The sequence below is a fragment of the Gavialis gangeticus genome, unplaced genomic scaffold, assembly GCF_001723915.1.
Source record: "Gavialis gangeticus isolate Ggan-Ray unplaced genomic scaffold, GavGan_comp1, whole genome shotgun sequence".
Lineage (NCBI taxonomy): Eukaryota > Metazoa > Chordata > Crocodylia > Gavialidae > Gavialis > Gavialis gangeticus.
In genome coordinates this window covers 13,148,339-13,168,207 of record NW_017728997.1, presented here as the reverse complement: position 1 = coordinate 13,168,207, position 19,869 = coordinate 13,148,339, and positions in this window count along the sequence as shown.

Genomic DNA, 19,869 nt, shown 5'->3' with positions numbered 1-19,869 from the left:
GATGGGCATGGTAAAAGCATCTGGCTTTAAGGTCGGTCAAATAAAATTCAAATTAATCTCTCTCTCCTTCCCTCTCTTTCCCCCTGTGTACTGCTTCACTGAGCCAATCTAGCTATAATGTGTGCTCACAGATCCTGTGCACCACGGTATGCAAGAGCTCTACCCATGCAAATGATGTGTCAAATATTTATGGTGCCAAGGTTTATAAATATGTAACATCTTGTAATGGGTTATATTGAAACAAGTCATCTAGGGAGGGGGGAAATAAGGGGGAGAAAATATCTTTAGGAAGGGTCCCTCACCAGAAAAGAGGCAACTGTGTTTAGTGTACCTTATCCAAAATAAAGGTTTCTAACCAAAAAAATCTATGTGCTTATCCATCATATTCTGTACTGTTTCACAACTTAGTTGATTTGTTTGTGTGCTATGACCTGTAATACAAAGCAATCTTTACAATTCCAAGTATACATGAAAGGAAACAAATACACAAAGACAACTGTAATGAAAAAGTGTACTATCCGTCAATAAAAGTAGTAAAGCTTTCTATTACACCATGAGCTGTTCAATAAATGTCATTGACAATACTGCAGGAGATCTTCGTATCAGAAGGAGCATCAAAAAAGATAACTAAAGGAGGCAGCTTTCAGAGGAACCAACTTTGAAATAAGTAGGTTTTATTAAGCCATGTAAGTATGCTGAAGAAACTATTTAAAACAATCTGATTCCCCCCAAGTTTTCATTTAATGTCATCCCAACTCTTCCGTTAGCTTTGGTGTCCAGGAACGATACTACACCTGACCAAGCTCATTTCCGAAACAGTCTTTATATGCACTTATCACTACTATCATTCATTCATTCTGCACATAATCTGTGTATGTATAAACCTCTCTTACCTTGTGCTTCTATTTAAATATACTTTCTTGTTTGCTTTCTGGCTTGATATTAGCTAGCATATAAATATTTCAAATAGGAAATGATGCATTTCCCCCTCCCCCCCCACAATAAGGGTAATTACTCACTGAGCTACCCACCAGGGAATGTGGCGGTGGGGGTACCTGTCATCTGAAATCTTAAAAATCAAGACTGGATGTGTTTCTGAAAGGCAACCCTTTGTTCATGGGAAAGAATCAAGGCAGAAATCACTGGGTGAATTGTGCAGGAAATTTCCTGCCTGAGGAAAAGGAATAGCATAGGGCTACAGCCAGCTGCACAAAGTCCTGTAATTCATAAAGTAACAGGGATTTAAGTAAATCGCATTGAATACAATAATTCTGGAGGCTGTCCAAATGCAGCATTTGTAACCTGAGTGCTTACTGCTGTGAGCCCCGTTGCCTTCCTAATGGTGACCAAGATTGGGAGGCTGCATGGAGCAGTAAGAGGACAAAGGGATTCCTGTGATTTGGATATGAACAAGACTCCTCCAAGGGGAAAGAACTGGAAGGCCGCTAATCCTTTTTGTAAAGATGATGGTGGAAAGGAGGCTGAGAAGGGCAAGGAGCAGAGCAATCATGCATACCCACCCCACACCAGCCAGCATAAATGTCTGGGTATGAGACAGAGTAGGCTGCATCTGACAAAGGACCAACACTACAAAACATGCTCCTTCTATGACACAGGATGTCTGGGGGAATTATGAATGTGTTGTCCTTCTCATTCACAGTACATTTTTGGAAAGCAGTTGTGCATTTTACTGCGAAAGAACCCATGACACATACTTTGCAGTGTAAAATGGAACCTAAAGGCTTAAGATATTCATTGGAGTGTGGTATATGTCTAAGGTATCTTTTGTCCTTTCCAAAAGACCATTTCAGAAATGCACCCATACTCAGTGCCACCTTTCAATCTAGCCCTCTGCTTTCATAAGCAATGGAGTGTCACCTGAACCTGTAGGAAAAACCCCTGAATCTCCTTCTAATAGGAACGGGCATTGCCATCCTATGGACCAAGCCAGTATGAGCAGCTGATTACCCATTTCTTATTGAAGCTGATAGCACATCCATAACTTTGTAAACAATCCCTAGTTAACATCAGCTTTCCACTCAATTTCCCATAGGTTCAGCAGGAGAAAACTTTTGAATTAAAGTACCTATAAGACTGTGGGCATGTTTACAATGCATAGTTACATGCACCTAAACTTAATGCACCTTTATTTAAGGCACATTAAGGGGATTTAGGTGTGCATCTACATGTAGACATGCTAAAGTGCATTAAATATAGGCTTGCATAGCTAAATTCATTAGCCCACATGTAGCCATGCTAATGCGCACTGACACACACTGCATTAATGTACATTGTCCACATGTGGGCTAATGTGATTTAGCTAATTGCACCTAAATTTGGTACTTGATTTAAGCAGGTATCAAATTTCGGTGGGATCAGCCTAAAATTGCCATTTTTAAGGTGCATTAAGGGCGCACGTGTGTGAACATGTGCCCTTAATGTGCCTTAAAAATGGTGATTTTAGGTTAATCCCACATAAAAGGGCCACGTGTAGGCAAGCCCTGTTTTTCTGAATAGGCTTCCGAATAGGACTAATTTTAAATGGATTAAAAGACAGTAGATACAAACAGCATATTCCAATTAGTAATTATAAATCTTTTAATTTCCTTTACCTTTTTAACTATACTGTGCAATTTCTTGTACGGTAAAATGAAATCTCTCAAAAGAAAAAAAAATGAGAGGACAAAAATTAACTCCAACACACTTGCAAGGGTACAGTAGGACATTTTGATCAATAAACAGTAAGGGCAATTTACCGTTTTATACTCCTAAACTCTATAGTCACTCTTCAGGATAAGTGAGACCTATCACTACAATTGTTACAGTTGATATAAGCATCTCAACTTCAAAATACACAAAGAAGTAGGATACTGAAATATGTCATTAAACAGACTTGTTTTTCAGAAGCTAGGCAGGCTGTTCATTTGGATAATTAGTAGTATTAGTAGCAGATCCACACCTCTTAGAAACAAGATGTTAATGTCAAATAACTGAACTAATCACACCACACAGAAAAAAATAGAAAAGATGTGGGTTTAGTTATCATTGTGTTTGTGGTTCTTCTCAAACTATTTTATAACTAGGGTTTCCAATTTTAAATAAACTGGTTTAGAAAAAAACTATATTCAAGTACACATCTGGGAGTAGGGCCCAAGATAGCAAGCAGGGACAAGAAGGGACGTCAAGATTTAGTTCTTGAAGTCAGGAGTGTAGGTTGTAGCCATGTTGGTCTAAGGACATAGGCAAACAAGGTTCTTTGGGTGAATCTGGTATCTTTTATTAGGCCAACTTAAGTAGTTGGGAAAAAAATTCTTAGCAAGCTTTCAGGTTTAAAAACCCTTTGTCAGGCTGAAGAAACATCTGCAGTTGGTGTGTCTCCTGGTCCTGGATGGAATGAATAGTAAAGAAGCCAGGGGCTGTCAGTTCTTTAAGTCCACATTTAAACACATACATCCAGATTTTGGTACATGCTGAGCACCCAACAGCTTCCACCAAAGCCAACAGCTTTAGGGGGCTCAGTGTGTTTGAAAAGCCACCCATTTGTTTGGACACACGAGTCCTGAACTAGGAGACTAACTCTAGGTTTCTGGTTTTGAAAATCTTTTCCTGGTCTTGTACGTGCATGATAGAAACACGCAAAGCCACTCAAAGCTCAGCAAACAGGTGTTGGAGGACCAGCAAACACTAAAGAAATAGAGACGTTATATGGTTCCCACTACTGAAGTACTTGGAAACACCCATTCCTTAATGCTAGTCCCATGTTACAGGGTAGCTAAGTTACTTGTCTCAGGATACTGGAAGTCTGTGATGGACAAGGGACTTGAACCAGATTGCCTAACCACTGAAATATCCTTCCTTTCTGGAAGAACAGCCCAAACTCACTGTGGAGTCCACCTTTATGGACAGTAACATTGTAGATTAATAGCATTACTCCAAAGAAAGTTTTCACATTAATAGGTGTGTGTTGCTTTTTCAGTCATATCATGAACTCAAACTAGTGCTTAGCCTGATCTTTCCACAAGTCATTCACAGCATTTGAGACTCAATGGAAAACCCAATTTCTTCTTGTCATGTACAAAGCAAGCTGTTTTCAGGTTGTTTAATAGAACCGTGGCAGAGTGGAGACAGAGAGGTAAAAAAATCACGCTGCATCCTGGCAGGAGACATCAAGATGATTACAAACATAGCAGAAATAAGAGAAAGTGCTTACCTGAAATAGTGGCATTTCGGTTCCAGAAAATGGAATTAGTTTAGCCACAAGCAGACATGGAAGACGGGAGAGAGAAAAGCTATTTGGCTACATATTTCTTTCTTAAAAGAAGCCACTGACCTTCTAGGATGCTTGGGATGCTTAGGAAAAAAAGATTGTGAGTGGCAATCACTCAAGCGTAATCTAAAGGGGTGAACCCTCAAGTCACTCTTAAAATTTAAATATCCAATAATTGCCAGTAGACTTTAGTTGCTTCATGAGAAGTAATCAGACACCAATTTCCAGTAGACTTTAAAAAAAACAACAACCCCAAACCCAGCTTTTATAGGAAGTTACTGCATCATTATCTCATCCGCTAGACCTCCTATAGACAGGGATGGGAACATATCAACTGTATAGATTAGAAACGTTATAAAGCATTATAATGTGCATAAACAGTTAACGTTACAAGCTAAAAGCAGTTTTAAAGGACACTAAGGACCCAAGGACCTGGAGCTTCAAGTCAGTCATCCCTGCGGGATTGCACGATTTTGCAAAAAGCATGCATCTACATGAAAACCCAAATATACAGTGGAAAGAATTTAATGATGCCATGTGGGAAATGGTGTCTGTGAGCAAAATGTCAAGTGCTTGGGAACGCAGACGTTAGAACTTACCACTTGAGCACAGACCATTTAGTGCTCAAGTGTCCAGAGGCATGAGCACCTATGTGTGCACACAAAAAACCAATAAGCCCACAAATGGAGACCAGATTTTGGACAGTTCTGATCCTGCACCACTGACGTCAACAGGACAGGCCCTGAAAGAACAGGATTCCACTCTACTCCCTTCTCCATCTATTTTGTGTACAAGACCAATTTTAATAGAAGTTACTATTAAAGTCTAGCTTTTCTAGACAAATGATAATAAAAATTAAGTGGTCTAGTAAAACACTGCCTATCTATAGATTTGCTGTGATGTCATATGATCCGGAAAACATAAGCAGGTATTAAATTTTCAATTCTTAATTCCCCTTTGACTGCTCATGGTGTCTCTGTTTTAATTTCATCAGACCCTGATTGACTAAAAGCAGTTCCACGGGTGAGAAGGATGTGGTAATTGAAAAGCTGTTTCGATGTTTCACTGGGAATGGGAAGTCAGCCCAGCTGGGCTGCCTCCCACCTCCCGCGTGATCTAGCGCAGGGGATGAGGACCTAGCACGGGGGGTGGAGAGTCAACCCAGCTGGGCTGACTCCCCATGCCCTGACGGATCTTGCGCTGGGATGGCAAGTCAGCCCAGCTGGGACCGACTACCCATCCCCAGCCTATGGTCAAAACATTTCGACTTTTGAAACATTTCAACTAGCCTTGTTTTGTTTCAAGGCTATTTTGATGGCCTCAGTTTCATTCTGATTTTGCTGTTTCAACCTCAAAATTGGTCGAAACAGTTTTGAAACGAAATGGCTGGCGAAATTTCACACAGCCCTGCTCATTTACCCTATCTGTCCTCACGAAGCAGAACTCAAGCAAGGAGAAATAAAGAACTAGTAACCAAGTTCTTTTTTTTAACTTGGTGCTCACAAATAACCATATCACAGTGCAGTACGAAGGCAAACAATAAACCTTGCTAAGTAAAGTCTAACACAATAAGAAAGTTTTCTGAAGCAAGTCCAATATAATAATAGAGTTGTCTAATCTGGATGCCTAGCAAGGGAAAACAGGGAAAAGCTGTTGGAGGGACTTTCTAGGGGGACCCAATGCCTTTTACTGTAGGTCTCTTGTGCAAAGCTGGCCAAAGACCAAAGCAGCCAGAGATACTGCAGTGTGCCTCTAGCAGCTGTTTTGTGAATGACCAGAAATCAGATACTTATTCCTGTGAGTACTGGACATGTTTTCCTTTCAAATTACCCTGTCACACTTAAACCTGGGAATCAGAGTCAAAAAGACACAGCGGACTGAATACACAGGGAGGCTTGTCTGTCTCGGTTGCATGGAATGTCCCTGGAAGTAAGAATCAGAAACAACTTGGGCAGCAGGACGAGGCAGCTTTCCTGCAACTCCTTATGCTGCACCTGTTCTGTGGATAATCAAGGCTGTCAGTCCAGAACATTTCACAAATACGAAGCCATCTTTGATCAAAATGCAAACAGGATGTCAACACCTACCCTGCTCAGATGCCTGGGAGCCCACCTACCAGCAAAAGACTGAATATTAAAAAGAACTGATAGAACAACACATTCTCTTAACTAACTTATGGAAATCACTGAATTACTGTATCTACTTATTCAAGCATGCATGGCTTTAATTTCCTTTTCATTCTTGGTCATACTTTCCTTTTCATTCTTGGTCATACTTTCCACATTGTGTTCAGAAGTGCACAAACCTAATATAAGAAACCAACATAATGTGTCCTTCAGCATCAAGCCAAGTCACTGCTTTTTCTGCAGCTGGATGTTAAAGCATTCCCAAGCATTTGTTTGTCTGCTTCAATCTACTCTATCTTCATTTGTTCAGTCTTCAGTATTAACTCACCCAAGCATTTTGACTTAAAGAAATCTATCCGCTTATTAGTGAGCAAAGATTTAAAACATGGCTCAAATTAAGCTTAATTGTAGAAGTTATAAGACCTTAAAAATGTTCTGCATCAAATTCATTGCGTTCTTGTTGCTCTTTTTTTTTTTTTTTTTTACCTTCCAAAAGTTTTCCTTCCACTCTTGTAGTTGCATTTATTACCTCCCTGTCCAAAAAGTATTTTTTATTTCGTCCCTGATGGCTGGAAGGGATCATCCAGACATTTCAAGCAAAACAATTGTTTTCGACAGTCAAAAATGTATAGCAAAGATAGGGGTGCTAAAACAATCGCTATCTGTACTAGCATGATACAAAAATCTGGAATTAAGCCTGGTTTGCAACCATTCTAGGGCTTCTGCTCTATGGTCATTTTTCAAAATATTGACTTTTAAAAGCTCTTAGACCCTCTTCACTCTAGCAGGGTTGACACATTTTCATTTCGCACCTATTAGCTCAAAGATTAGCTTATGTGCAAGCAACCTGTGCAGTCTTATCTCTCTGCCCATCTTCCTGATTGTGGTTGTATACCAAAATATACATCCCAGCAACCATTCACTAACCCTCACAGGACTCACTCAAGTCGCACCCCTTATTAATCTTCTTGAGCAAATGCCTTATAAGTACCAAGAGGCTAAGTAGCCAGACCACTAAGCCTACCACCCAAAGGCAGATATGGGCCCAACTGCCCTGAAGTAAACTCAGAGCCACCAGTAGGACAGAAGATACTGGGACCACAGAAGGCTCCATATTTTATGAACCGCTAGGCATCTGGAGAATGCAAAAGTCCCTCCCAACTCTCCTATGCTATCACCATACATCCTACATGGTTGACTGACAGAAAAGAAGCAGCACTGGTCCCGCTCTCACTTAGCAGCCGTTTGTGTCCTGCAGGATGGGCAGCTGCACTGGCTAGCTTCAGTGGGGTTAACTCCTTCAGTACCACTCACATTGTAATATTGCTCAAGCAGCAGCAGAATCATGGCCAAGGCATAGAGGTTCTAGAAAACCACTCCACTGTTTGCACTCCATTCACATTTTTGAAGCCTGCCTTCACAAAGAGAGGTGGTGAGCCAAGTTAATCTGAATACAATCAGAAGACAGGGTGGATATGCTACTTTATAGACTAAGACAGAGAAATTGCACAAACTTATACGGCTTATTTAGTTAGTCTTTAAAGGTACATATGTACGATGCCTTGTGGCTTCACAAAACCATACAGGAAAACATTTTTAAGGGTCATTGAAAGAGGACAGCCCTCATTCAGGGAAGTTTCCTATTAGCTGCTGAGAGCATTGCTTAAACCTTGCACCACAGCACCACACCCAGTGGTACCCTAAGTTTTCCAGAATGTTTCAGTAACAATTACATCAATTATAATCTGAATTATTCATGCTGCTGCAGACTAAAGAGGAGAGGAGAGGGGAGATAAGAGGATGCCTTACTTAAATTTTGCTGGAATTTAAAGAAAGGTAGGTCCTTGCTTCTACAAAAATAAAAAGCCTCGGCTCCCCTTCTAAGTGATTTTCCTACAATAGGCTTTTTAACTTCACTTTCCAGACCATTCTTCATTGTCCCTTTCTGTCCCACTATATTCCCTTGAACTGATTTTGCTTCGTGTTCTCACTTGTTCTTTTATAATCGGTCTGATTGCAAGCTGATTGATCCCAAGACTCACCTTTGCCCTCTTGGAAATAACACAATGTGGTGTTATGTTCCCAGATTATAGAACTCATTTGAGGTATATCTCTTGGGAAAAGCACACACAATTCTCTTTTGTGATGCCCCTAAATCATATTTTAAAACTCAAGACTTTTGATTTTTTCTTTTCTTTTTTTTTTGTCATGGTGAGGAAGGATGGGCAAGAATGTGCTACTGATGTGTCATTCACTCACCACAGACTTTAAATGTCATGTGATACCCATACAGTAAATCTACTTACACACACATACACACACTTTTGCATAGCTATTCTCCTGGAAAAAAAACAGTCTTTCAGCCTTAAAGTCAATAATAAACTGCCAGTAGTATCCATGGGTCAGGCATGGAGTAGTTACCACACTGTCCATCTGGTTACCAAGTCAGTGTCCCATGTGTCATCCAGCCTTTCCACACCAAATTCTGGCCATTCCCAGAGATTTCCACCAGTAGGGTGTCTGGGGATGATGAGTCTTCAGACAGGATACAGCTAGCAAAAGACAGCTTTATCTTCAGAAATCAGGTTCTAGTCCCATCACATTAAGTGGGCAAGTAGAATTTTGAAGGTAATCTTGATAAATGCTATGCAGTCAGATTAAAATCAGAAAACTTCTCCAAAACAATTATTTGTATTGAATTCCTTAAGCAAATCCTTATGTTTACATAATAAATTGATATACTGGAAATGTATTGAGCATCCACACATTTCTAAGTCCAAGGGACATGCAGTACCTTTATATGTCAGGAACCAATTTTCAGAGTTTTTTAATCAAGCTGTGCTTGGATGAAGGGTAAACTATAACACAACTGTAGATTCAATTCTGCTGTTGTCAGTGGGCTGGCTTTCAATAGGCGCCTGCCGTTCTGCATTCGTAATTAATTTTTATCAAATTGGGTCCATTTTGCTTATTTCTAACTTCAAAGCTTTAGGAAAGGCATGCTTTCCTGACCTAAAAATAAGGCCTTTGAAGTATCTGATGAAAATAGAGCCACATAGCAATATACAACTGGATAATCAATTGCAGAAAATACTTTGCAAAAGTAGTAAAATTTTTGGTGCTATGTATTACTAACCCAAAAAGGGAAATGAAATATCTTCTCTACATGAATTAAAAATGTCCCTGTTATTTCAAATTTCTTGAGGGGCAATTTAATATTTTTACTTAACTTCCATATTTTTGCTACAACCCTTAAAATTATATTTTCCAAAAAATATAATGCTGTAGAAATGCTTTTCATATTTAAATACTGCCAGGACAAAATGAAAAACTATCGTCACGAACAAGATAAAAATGTTATGCTACTCATAGCATATCTTCCTATGGATTTGCTGTGTACTTCACCCAAATTTCAACTTTCTGAAATAGTAAGACAAACTATGACCAATGGGTTGATCAAACTTGCCTCTGAATTCTTAACTATATACATCACAGAAGTTTGTCATTTTTGCTATACACTGGTATTTTTTTTTAAGTGTTGAAAGTTTCTTATACTTTATAGAGAGCATTCAATTTGGAAAAAGTTCAGCATATATGTTCCTGGGTTCTCTATTTTTTTTAAATAGGAAATTAACATGAAATAGAACTGCTGTTCAGAATTGTTTGCTCCTGCTCTTTATTACTTGAAGTCCCATCATAATAAACGCTTTAGTACCTAATTATATCATCATAGGGGATTATGACTTGAGCTGTAAGAGCAGTACAACATTCCTCAGCAATAAAGATATAAATGTCCATAGTACTAAAGATTTGAGATACATAAAGAAAGGACATATAAACAGAACTTGGATACATACTAGATATGCAAGACACATTTTACTAAGCTAAGGTGGGCCTTAGTAAGTATTTCTCATAGTGCATTACATGTCATCATTTTTGCATACTGTTTTTAGTTTTAACAACATGTTCTCCCACTATTTTTAAATACACCTTGATTTTAATGAGATGGTTTGACTCTTGAATTAAGACAAGGTACATTCTCAGCAATATGCCCATAAACAGAAGACAACCAGGTTATGAGTCAAAACTGGGAGAAATTAGTTATCATCCTGGACTATTCTATTAAGGCATGCTCCACAATATGAACTGAAATAATATTCTGTGGGGCAAGAATAAAAGACCAAAGTTTATGAGTTTCTTCCTTTCTTTTGCACGTCACTTTTTTACTACTATTTCCTGTTATTCACGCCGGACATTCACACTGCTGCCTGCCGCCATCAGATCCCAAAGTAAGAGTCTAGAACACCGTAGGCAGTATTATCAGTTCATCATCAAAAACTCTGGCTTTGAAGTGGATTTCTACCTTTCCAACATCACTGATCAAACATTTCAAGCAAATGAAAGTGTATTTTAAGGCATGCTTAAAACAAAGAAATCTTTGATTTTTTCCTTCCTTGAAATGCAGGCACATTCACTGCCTCTGCTCAGGCATTTGGAATGATTGAGACTTTCAGACATGTGGAAGTTCACTGTACAATAAAAGCTAATCAGCGAGCTGAGGGAGTAGGGGGGAGCAATCCTTCATCAGACGCGTGTTCTTCTAGTAGCTTTTTAAAACACTGCCTACCTACCAGCTGATAACATTAATCAGGTGCTAAGTGGCAGAGGTCACCATCAAAGCCAATGCCAACTCAAACTGCCTACTCGTAAGAGAGAGTACAGTAATGAACACAGCAACGATGACATTCAGCTGTTGGCAGGCAAGACAATCTGTAGGAGATCAAAAGTCTTCAAAGTACTTTCATACTAGAGAATGGGAAAAAAAGGGGCAGGAAACATGTCTTGGTTATGCAGTTTGAGCTTGAGGCTGAGTGGGCATCAAAACCTTCTCAATTCTCATCCTGGCTCTAGCCCGTTTCCTTTGTGGCACTGGGCACATCACTTAAACTCAGTCTCAGACCAACCACTGTTGTTGGAGCGCTCTCTACAAGACATACCTGTGGCTATAAACAAAGAGCGGTGCTCAAGCAACATTGCTGCTGTTAGGTTTTGGGGGACCAGGTGGATTTGCTGCATTTCATAGCTTGAAAAGCTTTGGTCTCCAATAACCTGCAGCTTTAGGACCAAACCATAAATCTTCCATTCAAATTTTGTTTCCATTTTAACATATGGATAAATGTGAACGGTGAAAATCCAAATGCCGAGGGAGGCGGGATGGATTTTAATGTCTTTACAAGCAAAGGTCTTGGCAGGGGGAAAAACAGACATTAAATAGAATTAATTTATAACAGAAGGTGAAGTTCCTCAGAAAGTTCTCTCTAATGCTATCCCGAGAAGATGGAAATATCTGGGATGTGTTAAGGAGGCCACAGCCTATGTGCCACACCACCTGAGTCTTTGGACAGCTGGAGGTACAGGCAAATTGGTCTGACCAAAAAATCTATCAGATGCTGCTGAGAGGGGGAAACCTTCCGGCACTTGACAGCATAGAGAAGATGCAACGAGCAGCCTAAAACAGATAGGGGTGGTGGACCCTTGTTTGCATCCTAAGTGATATCTGCCTGGGAGAGTAGGTTTCATGATTCAGCTAGCAAATACCTCGTGACACAGAGCTCTGCGTGCAGCTCTGTAATAGGAGCATGAACAGTCTTGGGGTAAGTTGGAAGTCGCATCAAGATGCTGCCCTGCCCCAATGCAGAACACAAGCAGTTCTGAGTAGCACCCACCAGGATTAATGGAGATTGTGCTCCAAAGCTCCTGGAGGCATTAGGTAGTGGGGAGGTGGAAAGGGGAATTTACAATCTGTTTCATTTTAATAGGTGAAGCTGACTGTTTCCCCACTCAGTGTGCTATTCTTACTTTGCAAGTGGGGACATGGTCACACCTCTTTCCCAGGCCTTTACTGGAGCTTTCTGGATGGGGTGAGCGAAAAGCAAGCAGCTCTGGGAGGGACAGGGAGGAGTGGTTCATGACCATAGCCTGTACATAGCTAGGGAAGGATGGAGAGTCTTACCTTTAGTGTTTAAAATAAGAGTTAAATGACATCATTTCCCCTTCCCCCTCGTTTCATTCTAGATTATTTAATACGAGCTATTTGTAATTACCCTGGGAAATAAATTGTGGCAAAAAATTCACATAAATGATTTCAACTAAAGAAACTCTACAAAATAACTACCCGAGAGAATTTCTTCAACAAAAAAAGTGCTATTTACACATTTCTGTAGCTACCTTCAGACTGAGTGAAGAGAGTATATCAGTAGTTACCAAGTGGGATACAAAATCGCCCCTACCTCTACAGCACTGCTAATATTCCTCCAAACCCCTCACTTTTAACAAAGAATTTAAGAGAAGGAGGTAGGTACCATACGGAAAGTAACTACAGTAGAAATGCTTCTCTCTCTTGCTCTGACACAAACTGAGACTATTGCTCATTTCCTGTAATCCCCTGAGTCTATCTATTCTGGTAATATCTTCTCATTTTTCATCTTTCCCTGTTATTGTTCCCATGAGTTTGCTTATTGTTCCTAAAGCTTTCTAAATGCACAACATATGAATGGGTGTTTTTAAGTTGCTGTTACTGATGCTCTCAAAGTATCCATCTATTTTCAGACAAATAAAACTCTTTCATTTACAGTTTAATCATAAAAACCTAATTCAGTTTGGAACAAGGGTCCACTGGATGCTGAAGGTTAGTCTTCTGCCTGCTACATAACCTTTAAGATAAATCCTCAGATTTATTAACGTAAATTGCTTGGGCACTTTATAAAAAGTCACATATTCATTCTGAAGAGCAAGGAAGCACATCAGAAAGTTGCAACGTTACCAATGCACCTTGTACAGTATCGTTTAGCTGATAAGCACTTGCGTATAACCTTTGGTCCTTCACTTGTAAACAGCAAGAATCACCTTTTTGCTATGAAAAGCAGAAAAACAAAGCCTGAACCATTAATTTTACAAGATACAAATGATAGAGGTAACAGTTAAACTGCTATGTCTTCCAGAGCTGTTCAATCTTTCAATACTAAAAATATGAAGTAAAACAAAGGCAAAGTTTTGTACAATATATATGCACAAATACATGTCTGTCAGAGCAACATTACAACCTAGATACCAGAGCAACATTACTGCCTTTTTACAGAACGGACCTAATTTTGAATTCTAACTTGTGATCAAGGGCTTTATATTCTGCAGTAGTAGAATTTGGCACAAAATTGTAAGACAGAATCGAAAAATGATCTATGGACTCCAAGATATTAAAAAAGGAGCTTTGCATAAATGAAAAAGTCACTTTATGAAAAAAGTTCCCCATGCATCCAGCCTGTGTTGAGGGGGACAGTCTCAGAATGAGTGTTGGAGATGCTCACTTATATATGCTGTCTGTTTACCATTGGAAAATAGCAGAGTAAATGAAAGCTAGTCCAATATGCTGAGGATGGAGCACTGTTGTAATTTGGGAAGTCTATGAGCCAGCAGAGACAGAAAGCACCAACTAAAAAAGCAAACTGGTAAATTCACCCAGGAAACTCACACTTTTGGGGAAAGGAAATATTCTGAAGCCCTACTAAACATCCTTTTTACTCTGAATCTGCAAAGAAACAGGAACCACCACAAAGAAATCTGTCCTCACAAACAAATGTTTATGTGAATAAGATTCCTCCTTTTACAGATCAACAGGATTTGGCCATTACCTAAGGACATCACCAACAGCAGCAGTAGTAGCAGAAATCAAACAGAAAAAAAAACCTTTGAGCATCATATACGTTTCCATCCTCCAGTATTGCTCTTCAGTGTTTTGACCGATCTGTTTTTACTTGATTCTAGTAACTGGGTTTCCAACACTTCCCTTTCATCTCCACCACTAAGAAATGCTTCCAATTTTTGCTCTAAAGTTTCCATTCCTTAATTTCATCACGTTATTGATCTGATTTTTATCTGGACAACAATTCATTACAGATCTGTCCTTAATGACCAGTTTCTGTATTACTATCATAGGCAGAAATCACGGCATAAGTGTGACTGGTAAAGTCCCATATTTCATTAAAATACCAAGAAGAAAAAGCTAACTGATTCAGCAGATGGCTAGAAGCTTGCTTCTTCAGCAGAGCCCATTAAAGAAGGGAATTTGCTGGAGCAGGTCCTTAGGGTATACACTTGAAGCTGCAAAGAAAGATTGAGGCAGTAATGCACTCAGTCTACAAAAGTTGTGTTCAGAGATTCAACAGGGGGTTGTTTAAATAATCCCAAAATAGTGTGTCAATGAGTTGGCCAGGAGTCAGGAAAATAATATCCCTAAAATCCAAAGTAATGGACAACTCACTTGCGGAGGAGGGCAAGTCCTCATTATCCTCTCCCTTCTGGTGACATACTGAATATTTTGAAGCTCTGGGGTTTCAAAAAACAAAGGAACCATTACCCCTACCCTGATTTAGGGTGGGTAAGAAATGGGCATAGAAGAGACCATGATGCCCAACAGAAATTCAAAACTCCCAAGTATTCCTCTCCACAACCTTTTTGCAGCTCAGCTGGTAGGCAACAAGATCAAATGGAAGTTAAACATGACTGTTGAGCTAGTATATTTGTTAGCATGTAGCATACCAATTTACATGAATCCAAGAAGAGGGTTTTTCCCCTTTCAACCTTGGGAAGGGGGGAGTAAAAGCCCCTTGTCTTGGAATCAAGTACTAGGCAGGGAGGTGCAGGGGTATACCCCACCACCACCACCTGCACCCCTACTGCTGCTTCCCCTGCTATAGCACTGGGCAGGGGATAAATTTAAGAGAACCCTCCAATTTGTAAAATTTTCCATGTTTGGAATCTAAATATTGGAAGATCATCTTAAATATGAAGTCATCTTGGATTCAGGTAAATATAGTAATATTGACAAACACATTACAGCACAGAGAAAAGTAAACACACAGTAATCAGAGCAAAGTGGTCAATAAGCATACAATACAGGAAGCTTGTTGCCAAGAGTGACATGTTTTTCCTTTTGCTTGAAAGAAGTTCCCTCTTGAGTCTTCCTACCACCATTCATAGCCTACACTTCAAAAAAGTAGACAAATAAATAATTGCATTAACCATTGCTTTTATCCTACAAACACCTAATCCAATGGTTCCCAAACTTCTTAGACTCAAGGCACCCCTCAGAAAATGCTAGCTCTTAATTTTCACTTGTTTTTTTAACTACATAAAACTAATAGAGTAATTCTTCTCTGGCCAAGAACTCAATGTTTTTAACACTATGGATTCCTCTTTGAATTCCCTGAGTTTATCTTGTGAATCATATGTCCATACCATTGTGTGGCACCCTACTGCGCTGGCACCCTGGCTGAAAATGACTATCCTAGCTCAGCACTTCTCAAACTAGAAGCAACAGCAATTATAAGTGGGATTGTGAGCCCCTAATTCTCCATAGGCTGCAATGAACAGGGGCTGACAACCTACAAGCTGCTCTGCAATACTGTTCCTGCCCATGTTCAGGTCTCACGGTGGGGCAAGGGCAGGCATGCAAGTAGTTGTTAAAGAGCAGCAAACATGCAGTGAAAGTCCCATTCCCTGTCGATTTTAAGTACCCAAAGAATTACTACAGTAGGGAGTTCCCCCAAAAAAGCAGGTCTGTATGGGGGTTGCAGACTGGAGGAGTTTGGGGACTGCTGAGTAATTCATTGGAAGATGAGACAAGACAAAAATCACACATTAAAAGCAGAAAAAAACATAGCTGCTTTGCAAGGAAATGTGAGGCTCAAGCCTAGATAATGACACAAACACTCGAGCCCTCTTTCTCCTATTGTCTTTATGGCACAAGGGTCTGCTGGTATGGTCCTAATCAGAAAATCAGAGCATATGATTCAATTTCCCAAGGACAGATTATCTCACTAGGGCAAAAAGTGTGGTGTTTGCTAAACATTTTGAAAACATCCCCATATCCGCTCTAAACAGGTTTATCAAAATGTTTGGTGGAACCATTAACTATTTGTAAATTAAACACAGAAGAGATGGAGCAAATGTCTGTTTGTGTTACACAAGGACTTGCTATCTAGTTTTGATACTAGCATGCTTTTTTGGAAGCTGAGTTTATTCTTAGAGTTGACAAAAGACTTTACATGAGTGAAAGATGTCTGGTGGTCAGCCTGAAACTTTCCTAGCTTTGCATTAAGAACATCTGGAAACATTTTAAAGGGGACTGCTGTCACCTTACCACCGCTTTTCAACGCACTCAAGGTGGCATAACGTTTGGAGGCCTTCTTGAAGACCTGTTGAACCTACACTGTGGGATTCTTCACATTGGTTGGATCTAAAATTAAAGATTCAGAGTGGTCTTCACATATTTGCCCCTTGCAATAAGACCCTGAAACCTGCCTGGACCCTCCTGTAATAATTCAGTTTCAATTACTCCTTGTTTAAATTCAGATCACTATTTCTAAGGCTATTTTGAAAACACTCCATAGTCCCGAAGGGCTCAACCCAACTCCCATTCAAGTAAACAGGGGACTTCAAAGGGACCCATTGTACTGTTAAGCTACAAGATTGAATTTTGCTACACAGTGGTCTCTGGAGTGTTTTTCAGAGCACTTTACAAATATTGCACCAATAAGAACAGGCCTGAACACCCTTGTTCAGGGCACAGTGGACAATCAAGATCCATCTTTTATTCTCCTGAAGTGCCTGATACAATATGAACCCGGAAAGAAAGAAACACTGAATAATTTATCAAGACTATAAAATAAAGGAATCAGGCTAAAAAAAAGTCCACTTAAATATCTGAAAAGGTAACTCACAGCAGAAAGTAAAAATATATATTTAAGAAATGACTTGTTCCTTTTTTTATTGGGAAATGATGCAATGTTTCCCTGTGATAGGGTCAAGTACTATATATTGCTCCTTTAAAACAAAGTTATATAGAAGAATGGGTTTGTTCCTGAGGATTTCAGAGGCAGTACCATCTGCTTACACTCATAAAACTTGTTTCAATACAGTAACAAACAGTGCAATCAGTTTTGACAACAATGGAAAACATTCTGGGAGGGTTGTATAGTATACAACACCCAATCTATACAAACAATGTAGCCACCAATAAATCCCTAAGATTAAGAGTGATTGGTTTCAAGTCCCAGAACAAACTACTCATACATGTGAAGGTCTTTTCCTTAGAAATGGCAATCCAAATATTTAATAAATTGAAATATTTTTGGAACTTCATGGTGCCTGGAGGCTTCAATCAGAAATAAAAAATAATAGTAAAAAAATAATGCACAGGTATAATATCTTTGATTAATGAGCACCCTACAACAATAGGTATTAGACATGTCAATATCTTGACTATTTGAGTCTATGCCCATTAATTTCAATGGAATAAATGCAGGGGCTGCCTGTACAGTTTTTACTGAAAAATAATAGTCCTATATTGCTACCACCCCGTGGCAGGATGACATCTTCAGCTGTGTTTTGTACAGCTCTGAGCACTCTCTTGAAATTAATATCGACAGCACTTTCATAACCTCTGTCATGAAAAGCATGTCCTTGAAAACCAATTTATATCTAATAGTCAAATAAGATACTCACCATCACATCCCAATTAACTAGAAAAGAAAGTAGACATAGTTTGGAACCAATATTTCAAGGTTTACAACACAGTCAACAGTGAACAATACAAAAGCTCCCCTCTAATTAAAGGATGTTCCTAGAAGACAGAGACCTACTACTTCTTTTCCAGGAACAAGTTCAGTGCCAGTAATATGCTTTAGCTGAAATAAAACTCACAGTACTGTTCTAACAAGCATGAGCATACCTCTGCAGTAACACTTGCAGTGCAGAACTGACTACCAACATGCTTTTTTCACTCAAGAAGACTGCTTCAGTTGGGAAAATGCTCACACTCAGAAGTGTGAACCAATAAAAATTGCTGTGCAGTTGCTGACCGGATAAAAAGGTGAAATAAAGCGGCTGGCTGCAAATGAGTCCAAAATCATTATTTTTAGATCTTGAGCTTCACCTTGCTGCCCTGGTGAATACAAAATTCCCATGAACTTTGATGGAAGTTTTGTGTCTGCTAAAGGCTGAAAAGGAAGGCCCATTAATTCTGTTTCATAATATCACTAAGACTTGTGCAAAATGGCAATTACTGACCTTCTCCGGCAATCCTTGCCCCACAGGCCTAATCACAACCTTAATTTTAAATAAATACAGCTCTCACTGGAACCTGTAGGAGTTGTATTCTCATAACCAAGAGAGAAACTCACTTTCCCGAAGTCAAACGGCCTCAGGCATAATAACATAACCAGAAATATATCGCCTTTCTTATCACATTGCTTAAATAATGTCTTGATAACTAGGGAGTTAGTTATTTTTAATGCATTCTTGCAAACACCAGATGTTAACAGCAAGGTTAAGTGGTCTTTACTTTTCAATTTTCTTTACTCCTAACGTAAAGTTTTGTGCATACAGGCAGTCCTTCAACTTACGACACAATTGGTTCCCGAAAACCCTGTCTTAAGTCGCAATGTTGTAACTCAGAACTGATTTTCTCATAAGAGACAATGTTATAAATGGGGTTTGGTTCCCAAACCAAAACCTGATACACTATTTTCACCAAAAATCACCAGGAATTTTGTACTCGATCAATTATAGATGAGTAATATAGCTACATTAACACATTTATATTGTAAATAGCAATCATATTGATTTGGAAGGACTTCTTTGAGGTGACTCTGCCCGACTTTTTGCAGGGCTCCTGGCTGGGGTCTCCTCGGGAGTCCTGGCTGTAGGTTTTTCCGGCATCTCGTCCACTTTCTTAAAGAAAGCGTCCAAGGAAATTCAGACAGACGTTCTCCAGGGAGATGGGTGATGTTGCGTTGCATCGGATTGAGCGTCACCAAGTCGCAACTAATGTCAGGAAGTGGAAACGGGGTGTCGATTTATAAAAATCATAAGTGCAAAACGTTGTACTGCGAAACACTGTCAGTTGAGGACTGCCTGTATTACATACTACGCCAAGTTCTTCTGCTATTTTGAGCCATTAAGAGCCGTTTTAATTAAAGTATAACTTTTTTTGCCCCCACCCTGCTGCCAAATACCTATTCACAAGATGATGCTAAGCAGCATGAATGCATTTTTAAATTCGCATTAGGAAAGCTATGAGTGAAGACTGGGTGAGAGAAGGGAAATAAATTACCCAAGACTAAACCATGGGAAGATCGCTTTTAACCCGAGTTACCCCGTAATATCGCTATGGCGGTGTAAGTTACACGCGCGTTAACCCCGGCGCTGTTGGTGAGGGGTCACGGGCGGGGGCGACGGAAGTCCCTCAGGAACAGACGGCGCGGGCCTCCCCGGGCCGGGGCCACGCTGCCTGGGGCAGGAGCCGGAACATGACGCAGCGCGGAGCGACCCGGTACATGCCCGCCGGGGTTGTGGGGTGAACCGCGGACGAGCCCGGCCCGGGGGAGGCCCCGCACCCCAGCCACTCACCGCCCTGCG